Genomic DNA, 12,655 nt, shown 5'->3' on the forward strand with positions numbered 1-12,655 from the left:
AGAGATTTTATCATTGGCTTTGTGGCCAAAAAACGTAAAGCTGCTCGTGATTTTACGTCCCTGAAACACAAAACCTAACAGACGCTGATCCTGTGGGTGTACCGGGAGCAACCGGAACGCTGACTCAATATCCGATTTAGCCATCAGCGCTCCGGGCCCCAGGCGATTCAACATGGCGACGGCCTCATCGAAGGATGCGTACCGCACCGAACAGATTCCTGGATCAATTGCATCGTTCACCGAAAGACCCCTAGGAGCCGACAAGTTATGAATTAACCCGAACTCACCTGGGTCCTTCTTGGGAACTACTCCCTACTACATGGATAGATGTATGCCGATGGGTTGCTCCATCTCTTGTGCTTATTTTGAGAAATTCAGTTGTTTTCTGCAATGGGCGTTCACCAGAGCCACGGGCTATACCCAGGTTATGCACTACCTTGATGATTTTTTGTTCTTGGGGCCAGCCGGTGACACGGAATGTGCACAGGCCTTACTGGAATTTTGCACTCTCATGAAGCAGTTTGGCGTGCCATTGGCACCAGGGAAGACGGTGGGGCCATCGACTTCACTCGAGTTTCTTGGAATTGAGCTCGATTCAGTGGAGGGATGCTTCCGTTTGCCCGAGGAAAAAGTGGTGAAATTCAGGGCCTCTCTAGAACTGTGCATTAGCAAAGGAAAAGTAACTCTCCATCAGTTACAGCAAGCAGTGGGACAGCTTAACTTTGCCCTTAGAGTGATACCAATGGCCCGCCCCTTTTCCCGCTCTATTGCACAAGCCATGGTCGGTCTCAAGGAAGGGCACCACCGCACAAGACTGTCTGCAGAGGTTCGCCAGGATATGCGCATATGGTTGGCATTTCTGGCAGATTTCAACGGTCGAGTGGTGTGGAGCAAGTCACCAGCATCCTCGGAGGAGCTGGGTTTGTGGACCGACTCGGCAGGGAGTGTGGGATTTGGCGTCATCTTTGGTAATCGATGGTCGGCACAAACATGGCTGACGTGGTGGCACACCAGTGGGCTCACAGGTAACATTGGGTTTCTTGAGTTGTTCCCCATTTTGGTGGCTCTGAAGGCATGGCCGGACGAGTTTCGTGATCGTACAGTAGTGTTTTGGTCCGACAACATGACCGTAGTCGAATGTATAAATAATCAGGCAGCACGCTGCAAGTGGATATTGAGATTACTGAAGGAAATTGTACTACTTTGTATGAGGCTGAACGTTCAGTTTAGGGCGAAGCACGTGCCGTGTGTGCTGAACCAGGCGGCTGATGCACTCTCTCGTTCCCACATGCAGGCCTTCAGGGGTTATCTACCTTCCGCGGACCTAGTGGCGGCACCGTTTCCCGAAGCTCTCTGGTTACTCGGTGCCCCGGATTACAGGACCTCGTGGGAGCGAGCCTAGCCCCCAGGACAAGGAAGGCATACGATTGTGCATTTTTGGGTCCAGCAGGAGGGGATAATTGGGGGCAGGAGGAGTATGTCCTAAAGTTTTTAGTTGCACTCCACAAGGCAGGCCGATCAGCGGCAACGGCCAATAGGCACCGGGCCGCCATTGCATTCATGGCACAGGCGCATGGCATCAAGGACCCCACATCGTCCTTTCTGGTAAAGAAGGCACTGCGAGGGTGGCAACGCCTCGAGGGTCATAGAGTAGATGAGAGGCGCCCGATTGGGTTAGAAAGGTTGTCCCTGCTGATGTCGGTACTCCCCGCGACATGTTCCTCCCAGTACGAGGCAGTGCTGTTCCGGGCCGCTTTCGCATTAGCATTGCATGGGGCTATGCGGGTGAGCGAGCTGGTGGCAATAAATAAGCAGGATATGGGGGGAGGTCTCTGTCGGGAACACATTCTGATCAAGGGTGATTCACTGGTAGTCACAATAGCCAGGGCCAAGACCGATCAGGGTGCTATGGGGGACAGTATTGTTGTCCAGCGCATGCGAGGGTCCCCCATGTGCCCGGTGAAATGCGTTGAGGAATATTTAGCGCAAAGGGCGGTAGCATGGGGGGGGAAGCTTGTTGAGACACACCGACGCCACCCCACTGACTAGGTTTCAGTTTCAGCGGGTGCTAACAATGGCAATCGCGGCAGCGGGTTTGGACCCAGGCGATTTTGGGACCCATTCCTTTAGGATAGGGGCTGCTACAGAGGCTACAGCCAGGGGTCTGAGTGTGGAAAAGGTGAAACAATTGGGACGATGGTCCTCGAACTGTTATAAAAGGTATGTGCGGTTGCACATGTTGTGAAGCCAATGTCATGCACTCACGCTTCTTGTCTTCTGTTTGTTTACAGTTTCGCGAGCATGCTATGCGGGGCGGACTGTGCAGTCGACCCGACACCTGGGGACCAGCGGTCAATGATCACCGGCTGAGGAAAGAGTGGTGTGGGTCGTGGGCCACTCATACGTGAGGCGTGCCGGGGACGTATTCAAAGCAGGTGACATGATTCACGCGGCTGGGGAATACGGGTGCAGGGTGACCTTCCACAGAAGGGGCGGGCTCTGTATTGACCAATTTCAATGTTTTGTTGAGGGACTGTTAGAGCGGACAAGGTCACCGCCGTCTGTAATCATAGTACACCTGGGAGGTAATGATTTGGTGACACTCGGTCGGCGAGTACTACTCGAGCGAGTTCTATCTACTGTTAGCTGGTTGGCGAGAAGGATTCCGGGGTGCACGATAGCATGGTCACACATGATTCCCAGGAAGGTGTGGCCGGGGGCCCTCTCTGTGACAGCTTTGAATCATTCAGTAAAGAAAGTCAATACCAAGCTTGGCAGGTTGTTTCGCTCGGGACAGTTGCATTGTATTCCGCATGGATGTATTCGGGGGGATCACATGTATCTCGAAGATGGGGTCCATTTGTCCCGGGATGGGAATGTCTTACTCATAGGAGACTTCATAGCTTGGTTAAGGGGGTTGTAAAAGCATGACCTTTAGTAGGAGTGTGGGGGGGCCGGATAGCCGGTCAACTATCCGGCCTGTGGCGGTAAGGTCATGATCGGTGAGCAGTAATTTCAAGACCCCTAGAGGGGGGGCGCCACCCATTATGGATGGGAGCACCCGGGGGGAGGCGGCCATTGGCCCCTCACACGGGGAGGCGGCACCCACTAAGTATGGGGTCGCCTAAAGGGAAGGAGGTCATAGGCCCCTCCCAGGGGAGGAGGCGGCTAGATGCCCCTCCTACGAATTTCCCGGGGCCAGGACATCCGCGACGGCGGATGTGATAAACAGTGTGGGGTGGGAGGGGGGTCCACGCTACCTTCTGGACACCTCACACGAGTCCTCGGACGACCATTAAGATGGCGTCGAGTTAAATAAGGGGCCCCCGCTAAGACAAGGGAAATTGGAAGTTGGCACAGAGGTACAGTCCTCTGTGCGCCCGCCCCTCACACGTGAGGGGGGAGTTCTGGTATTAGGGATCTGACACCGGTTACGACCTTGCCGTTGGCCCGTAATGTTAGGATGTACAATTTTTATTTAGAAAGTATGCATTTGCAGGATGTTTAGACTCGGCTAGGAGAACCTTTGTATTAGAGATTTGTTAAGGTTAGCCAATAAACGTGTCTGCATCGTAATGTCATAAATGAAAAATTGTACATGATATGAAACTGTTATTTTAATGTTTTAATTTTGTTTCATATTTTAATAAATACGGCCGGGAGGGTAACTCCATCCCGCCTTCCAAAAGTTCAGAACTGTGTCCGTCTTCCCATCCTTGGGGATTGTGTTGGGAGGGGGTGACAGGCATCCCGGCCATATGGAAAGGGGCGACCACTCGGTCCCCCCGAACGTATTGTAGGGGGCCCGGATCCCCCCGGGAAACCATTTTGGGCAGGGGCGTGTCTCGGCTGGTATGCCCGAAGCGGCGTAGCCGGGGCGCGCCTTTTCCCACCAAGAAGGGTTGTCCTAGACACCTACACCGTTGGCCACGCCCCGTAGGCGGACTGGAGGAGGGTACACGCCCTCCCGAAGAGGAATAAAAGGAGCAACAATCCAAAGAAGCATCCTCTTGTTCCTGTGCTTGGAAGCTGCACCCCCTCGTTGCACGTGAGCCCTCGACGGAACAAGGAGCAATTTTTGACCCACCCACCAGCCCCTTATGGCAACGTTAGTACTGCAATAAAATTGATTTGCTTTGAGAGTATCTTTTTCTCCTGGTTTAGTGGTTAATAAAGATGTCAATGTTTGTACTGCAATAAAATGATTTGCTTCATAACATTTTCTTCCCCAGTAGAGCGGAGTATCACAGTCTAAATGTGTTGAATGTTTAGTTGGGAGGATAAATATTGCAATATAAAAGTTTATTTTCTTTCTTCAATAGGTATATAAAAAGTCGTATTTATTTTTGGTCGGGCGGTAAGGTCATGATCGGTGAGCAGTAATTTCAAGATCCCTAGAGGGGGTGGCCACCCATTATGGATGGGAGCGCCCGGGGGAGGCGGCCATTGGCCCCTCACACGGGGAGGCGGCACCCACTAAGTATGGGGTCGCCTAAAAGGGAAGGCGGTCATAGGCCCCTCCCAGGGGAGGAGGCGGCTAGATGCCCCTCCTACGAATTTCCCGGGGCCAGGACATCCGCGACGGCGGATGTGATAAACAGTGTGGGGTGGGAGGGGTGTCCACGCTACCTTCTAGACACCTCACACGAGTCCTCGGATGACCATTAAGATGGCGTCGAGTTAAATAAGGGGCCCCCGCTAAGACAAGGGAAATTGGAAGTTGGCACAGAGGTACAGTCCTCTGTGCGCCCGCCCCTCACACATGAGGGGGGAGTTCTGGTATTAGGGATCTGACACCGGTTACGACCTTGCCGTTGGCCCGTAATGTTAGGATGTACAATTTTTATTTAGAAAGTATGCATTTGCAGGATGTTTAGACTCGGCTAGGAGAACCTTTGTATTAGAGATTTGTTAAGGTTAGCCAATAAACGTGTCTGCATCGTAATGTCAAAAATGAAAAATTGTACATGATATGAAACTGTTATTTTAATGTTTTAATTTTGTTTCATATTTTAATAAATACGGCCGGGAGGGTAACTCCCTCCCGCCTTCCAAAAGTTCAGAACTGTGTCCGTCTTCCCATCCTTGGGGATTGTGTTGGGAGGGGGTGACAGGCATCCCAGCCATATGTACCTGTATTAAAACCGAGTGAATTTAAGTCAAATCGTACACAGTTGGACAATATCAAGACTTGGTGTGACACAAATTGTACAGGCCCAAATAATATTTCAGAGTGCATCCAGACGGGCAGACGGGTTGACTGGGTGGGGTTCACAGACAAGAAATTTGCTGGTGATTGTATGATTGTTAACTTTAATAGACCCCATGAGGCTTTGCAGTTATTCTGGGATGCTACTGAGGTAAAAGAAGACAGGATCAGAGCGGTACCATTAGGTTTCTTCTACCCACGACCTGTACCACATAAGTTGCTACCAGGTAGGGTTACTCGCTATGCTACCCCCAGTCATACCCCCTGCCCTAGCTCCTGGGCCATGCAAATAACAGGCATGTTACCAAAAACCTCTGATAATCATGGAAGCGAAGTAAGGAGCAGTCTGGTGTTAACTAATAGGTTTTCTGCCCTATCAAATCTAGAGGAAAACGATTGACTGACTCCCTGTGGTAGTACCCTTAACCAGTTACAACCCACTTTGCCTACTAGAGATGAAAAGCTTAATACTGTGAAAATGATGAGCTGGAACATCGCAGGCCTACGCTCTAAAAGGGGTGATACAAGATGGCTGGATTTGTTAAAAGAATATGATGTGGTGGCCCTACAGGAAACGTGGGATAGGGATTGTGATTTTTGGTTAGATGGATATACATCTTACTTTTTAGCTGCCCAGAAATCTAGCTCAGGTCGAAATAAAGGAGGGTTGCTGTTTTTAATATCAGTTAATATTAGGGGTACTGTAAAAGTATTAAACACACCATCCCAAAACTACCTAGTTTTGGAAGTTACAATGCCTAACAATTCTAAATGTGTTTATATTAACTTTTAAAATGCCAATCAAAGTACAGCTGTAAATGAAAACATTAACTCTTTGACAGAGTTTATGTGTAATTATAAAGAGTGTCAAATCACTGTTGTATATTTTACCCTAATGGGGGATTTTAACATACATTTATGTCAACAGAACTGCCAGTTAAGAGAAACTGCAAATATAGATATGCTGCCACTTTCACACTTTGAACATTCTGTAAAGGGGTCTGCCCTAGAAGAACTTCTTCTAGAGAATGACTTATCTGAACCAGAGTTCTTCAATATTAATGAGAGGGTCCCAACTTACAGTGCTAGGGACGGCAACACTATTATTGATTATATTTTTATCTCTCCGGGTATGTTACACAATGTTATCTTTTATAATGCTATTCATACTACATCCAGTGATCATAATCCTGTTGTGTTAGAAGTAGATAACAACAACCTGTTTTTATTTAATAAAGAAACTAAAACAGAAATATTTACAGACTTAATTGCTAGGGACCAGGGGAGACGGGTTAAATGGAGCAAAATCATCCCAGAGGATTTCTTTTATTCCCTAAACCTAAAAGTCGGTAAAGAAATTAACATCTGTAGGGAACCACTTAAATTTGAGGGGAATATCATTCTGTCATTCGAAACCATCTGCCGCCAAGTAGCGGATGATTTAAAATGCAAATCGAAAAACAGGGTGGAAAAGGTAAAGGGGTGGTTTGATAATGAATGGTCCAAATCCCATAAAGAATTACATAAAGCTCTGAAAAAGATCCCCGAGATAGACTAGAGGTGGCCAGGCTTAGGAAAAAGTATAATTTGAATATTCTAAGGAGAAAAAACTAAATAAAAAGGCAGGCATGGGATGACTTGCATAAGAAGGCTACTCTGAGGGATAGCGCTAAATTCTGGACTATCGTTAATACCCCCTTATTTAATGGGAAAGAAAATGCGCCACTAGAGGTAAATATCCCCGAACAGGACTGGTTGGATCATTTTCAAAAAATCTATGGCAGTAATCTTGACCTAGGCCCCATAGATCCAATTGTGATTGATACGCAGGACATCCGACCTAGATTCTCTATAAAGGAGGTACAGAAGGCAATTGAGGACACGGCGGGCCAGAAGGCCCCAGGCCCAGATGGCGTACCAGCTGACATGTTTAAAGCAAACTCGGGCATGTGGTCAGTGGTCCTCACTAATGTCTTTAATGTAGTTAGTATAGATAAGACAAGAGCCCCAACAACCTGGTCACAGTCCATTATAATCCCAATATTTAAGAAGGGTCAAAGGGGGGACCCAAGATGCAATAGGCCCATATCTTTGTTAGATTCTTCTTTTAAAATCCTAGGTAAGGTTATCCTAGAAAGAATCTCAGCCTGGGCCACTAATAAAGATATTCTGTGTGAGGCTCAGTATGGCTTTCGATCTGGCAGAGGTACTGAAGATCAATGCCTAAATTTACACCTCACACTTAGCAAATATACAGTAGCATCAAAGGGGATGATGTACTTGGCATTCATGGACTTGTCCACAGCCTTTGACCTAATCAATAGGTCAAAGCTGTGGACAATACTCCTTGAAAGGGGACTGGACCGAGCACTTGTGAATTTTTTGGCGCAACTCCATAGTGATCTGAGGGCGACTATTCGCATGTCACAAGAGGAAAACTGTACCGCATATTTTAAATCTGGAAGGGGGGTGTGCCAAGGGTGCATCTTGGCCCCATGTTTTTCTCCCTATACATTAATTCATTAGGAAAGTCCCTGGAAGCGGCCTCTACTGATGTACCCCGTATGGGTGGCTCCCTGATGCCGGTCCTATTATATGCCGATGATACGGTACTGTTATCGAGAACCCCAAATGGCTTACAACATCTACTAAATGCCTTTGGAGCCTTCATGCAAGACCTGGATTTATTAGTAAATATAGAGAAATCTCATGTAATGGCAGTGGGCAAACGCAAGAATAGTATTAAAACCCTCACCTGTAATGGCTCTGTGCTTTCCAAAGTCAAAGTATTCACCTACCTAGGAGTGGTGTTTGATGAGAAAGGGACGTGGGCACCACAAATTTCGAGCAAAGCAGCCGCAGTAAAGAGATCGGCGGCCGCTATCCTGGGTTTCGCAAAACGACTGGATGGCAAACCGACCGAGGCCATATTGCCCATCTATAGAGCCAAAACCCTGGCCATTGCCAGGTACGGGGCCTCGATATGGGGTTTTAAAAACATGGCTCATGTACAAAGAGAGGAGAATATATTCTTGCGATCCCTTATGGGCCTTCCCCAATCTACTCCAGCTTTCGCAATCCATATGGAATTGGGGATGGGGTATATTGAAGACATGCTGTCCTTGGTCCCACTTTTGTCATGGCTTAATCCAGATTTAACTTTAAATCCTAAGATCATTAGGGGTTGTATGGGTCGGGACAATGTGGCTGCGATCGGGTGGCTAACACATATTAAAATAACAGCAGGATATCTGGGCTGCCCTGATCTATATACAAAACCTGAAGGTCTAATAAGAGAAGACATTAGATGGGTTAAGACCCACTTTATAAAGAAAAGGGAAGCGGAAAGAGAGTAAAGCGAAATAATGAAGCCAACTGTAAGGTCTCACTACATGATGATTACATCGTTATCTATTCAACCATACCTAACGATAGTCAATAAACCATATCAACGGTGGCTCCTTACAAAATTTCACTTTAACCAAGCTCACTTTCTGCTGGGTGAATATGATAAGTGGTGTAAGCCTCATGAGAATGCTCCCTGCAAATGTGATGATGTTTCTGGCCAGGATTTATTGCATTTTGTGTTCTTTTGTCCCTTCTTTAAGAGTGGCAGGGAGAAGTTTATCAAGCCAATACTGAAAGATCAAGAGTTTATGCAAGTTAAACCAGCTTTATTGTTCCTGCAGCGTATGGAATCACCACAAGTAATGTAAGGGGTAGCCAATTTCCTGACAATGTCAATTCGGTCTAGGCAAAATAGACTTCGGACATCTTTTGCCTTATATTATGGGAATTGACGATTGACCAAAATATTTCTAGGCTTCTAGTCCTGTAACTCCTGACCTTTAGCAAAAAACTATTTTTATGAATCTCGCAAGGTTTGCACACTTCCCCTGGTTGTAAAATGGATGTAAAATGATTGTAAATAGAACTGTAAATAGAACTGTAGTAATTTCAATGTATACATTTTGTAAAATTTTGAAAGATCTGCACTATTCGCAGTGGTCCTAAAGATCATGTAATTGTAAATAATCTCGTTGTATAGTTACCCTGATCACCACCGAAGATGTGTATATATTGAATCCCTGTTTTTAATAACTTTTTATAATCAATTTTTTAAAAAAATGTGTTTATTATGGTCAAAAGTGAATGTATAGCATACTTTTATGATTTTAAAATAATCGAATAAAGTGCATTTGACTCTGACTCTGACTCACAGGTCCCTGCAGCAGATGCCTTCATCCACTGAGCTACCAGACCCAGCATACATACATCTGTCTCCCTCCTTCCCTCCCTGTCCATCTCTCTCTTCCTCCTGCCCTCCCTTTCCATATCTCTCTCTCTCCTGCCCGCCCTCTCCATCTCTCTCTATCCTGCACTCCCTCTCCATCCTGCCTACCCTCTCCTTCCTACCCTTCCTCTCCCTCCTGCCCTCCCTCTCTATCCTGCCCTCGCTCTCCCTCCCTCCCTCTTTTTCCTTCCCTTCCTGTCCCTCCTGCCCTCCCTCTCCCTGCTGCCCTTCCTCCTGCTCTCCCTCTCCCTTCTGCCCTCCCTCTCCCTTCTGGTCTGTCTCACCCTCTTGCCCTCCCTCTCCCTTCTCATCTCCCTCTCCTTCCTGCGCTCCCTCTCCATCTCTCTCTGCCTCCGGTCCTCAGTCTCCCTCCTGCCCTGTCTCCATCCTGCCCTCTCTCTCTCTGCCTCCTGCCCTCCCTCCCCCTCTCCATCTCTATCTCCCTCCTGCTCTGCCTCTCCATCTCTCCCTCCCTCTTGCCCTTTCTCTCCCTCCTGCCCTGTTTCCCTGCTGCCCTCTCTCTCTCTCCCTCTCCCTCCTGTCCTCCATCTCCCTCCTGCTCTCTCTGTCCCTCCGACCCTCTCACTCCCTTTCCATCTTCATCTCTCTCTTCCTCCTGCCCTCCCTCTCTCTCCTGCCCTCTCTCTTCCTCCTGTCGTCTTTCTCCCTATCCATCTGTGTCTCTCACTCCTGCCCTCCCTCTGCATCTCCCTCTCTCTCCTGCCCTCTTTCTCCATCCTCCCTCCCTCTCACTCCTGCCCTGCGTCTCCCTCCTGCCCTCCCTCTCCCTCCCTCTCTGTCATTAGTTTTGTGCAAGTAGTGATTGTCAAAATGTTGGAAACAAAACAAATCACCATAATTAGCAGAATCTAAATATAAATCTAGTAAGAAAATTATTCACCCAAATTCATTTAAAAACAAGCTTAACTCACAGTGTGCTCTTGGTGATCCATGGTGATTCCTTTTGGCAAGTAAGACGCCTAACAGACATGTTGCATAAGATTCTCTAGCAGTACATATCATAAAGATTGCATGTAGCATCCTGGTCATGTGTGTAAAATCACACTGTAAGCCAAGCTTGATTTTAAATGAATCTGGGTGAATAATTTGCTTATTTGATGTGTTTAAAAATCATTTCTTGAAGTTAGTTAGGCTTTAGGATATGTACTGCTAGATAATCTTAGGCAGCATGTCTGTTAGGCTTGTTACTTGCCACAAGGGCTCTATGCTGCGTAATAAAGATGTGTGTAATATGGTAATAAAATTTGAGTTTTTTTGTTTTTTTTAGTGTTTGCTGCTGAAATCCAAGAATCTGGAGTGTAATTGATAGAGTTTTTAACCTTCAAAACCATTTATAAAGGTGAGTTGCTAATTTGTAAAGGGGATATATTTTTGTGCAGATTAAAATAATAAGCAAAATTTCTTTCAATGTTTGCAGTGCAGTGCAAGCAGCCTTCAAGGTGCCGGTACCGGTCCACCCACAAGCGCACAGAACATCTAAGCCAGCCCAGACAAATGGAGGGAGGCGTGTAAATCGATGTTAACTGATGCACGCTGTTTTTAAAGGTAGACTACAAGTACATAGGACTTGAATGACATCGAACGATCTGATTCAAGGAAGAGAAAGAAACCCTTTTCATGTGAGATACAGGGGACAGCCTTCTATAAAAGGAAGGCTTGATTTGTGACAAGATTGAGAGACAACAAATTTTGGTCTTGAAAAAGGCGGCAATAATTGATGTGACAACCATCTCTCTATATCTGTGCCTGTACCGTCTGTCTGCACCCTTTTATATGCATTTGCAGATGTCTATTATGATATGGTTATTCATGCCTAGCATGAAATTTTGTACATGCTGTGGAATTTAGATGCTCAGTGTGCTTTTGTAAGGCAAACACAACTGTCTCTGTGGCAAGTAGTAATCTGTTTAGTGAATTTCCATTTGTACATTGTGAGTCCCACCTTCAGTCTGTATACAGTTTGAATACCAGTTTATTGTGGTAAACCCAGAAAATCCATCCCTAGAAATAAATTATAAAGTCTTTCAACAGTTCTACAGTCCAGAAAACCCATAAACAAAACTCACAGTAAGATCCCCTTTGACTGCAGTAATTATTTAAATAAATTGCAAGGGATAATGCTAAGTGTCTAGGATCACAATGTGAGTCTGTTTTCAAAGAAGAGGAAAGTTGTAAATTAATCTATGTAGTTAATGTGTTTAAAAGTATGGTAATGTATGTACTTAAAAAATGAGTAAAAGTAGTTTTTAGCTATGTATTCATGAAAAAGATATAATTTAGTCTTTATATTTTTTTGGAAGGACCAGCAACATAATCTAATTGGTGTAATGGAAAACCATGAAGAAAACGTTGGTTTACATTTTGAGATCTCAAGTGATTTAATAGAGGAAGTGAATGATGGACTTATTGAAGAGGAAAATGAAAGTGGAATTGACGATTTCATGGATGAGACTTTGGACAGTGCCTTTCTAGAAATGGTAGAAGATTTGGAAGGGGAAGATGAAAATGTTGATTATGATGGAAACGAAATACCAGATGAAGTTATGTTGCAAGTTTTATTTGAATATGAAATGTTAAATGAATACATTTATAATTTATAATAAAACATTTTTCGAGTCAGTCTTCTTGTAGTATTGATCGTTGATTTGCTCAATAAATATGAGAATAAATGTTTTGATGAAGTGTGTTAGAGATTACGGTCAGAAACATTAATTACACTATGATCACCTACAGCGCCTGAAAATCAATGTACTGTTCTTAAGCCTGAAATATTATTGTCAGCAAATACGTCTATAATGTTGACACAGCAATGCACTGTCATAAGTCAGAAACAGCACTCACTACATGATTTCCTACTCTGTTCAGAGACTGTTGCTATGCCTTAATTTTACTTATAAAGTAAACCAGTGCTTACATTATTCAGTGGTTATAATTTCTATGTTATATATTAGTAGAGGTCTGTAACATTTTTTTCTTTTTTCACAACAGATTGTAATTTTGAACAGAAAGAAAAATCAATATGCCGACCAAAAATGAAAAAAGAAAGTACTATAAACGGACATACCATTCCAAGAGAAAAGAATTAGAAGAATTACGTAATCAACAAAGGACGGATAGAAACAAGAGTGCTC

Source organism: Lissotriton vulgaris, chromosome 1_1 (assembly GCF_964263255.1).
Source record: "Lissotriton vulgaris chromosome 1_1, aLisVul1.2, whole genome shotgun sequence".
Classification (NCBI taxonomy): domain Eukaryota; kingdom Metazoa; phylum Chordata; class Amphibia; order Caudata; family Salamandridae; genus Lissotriton; species Lissotriton vulgaris.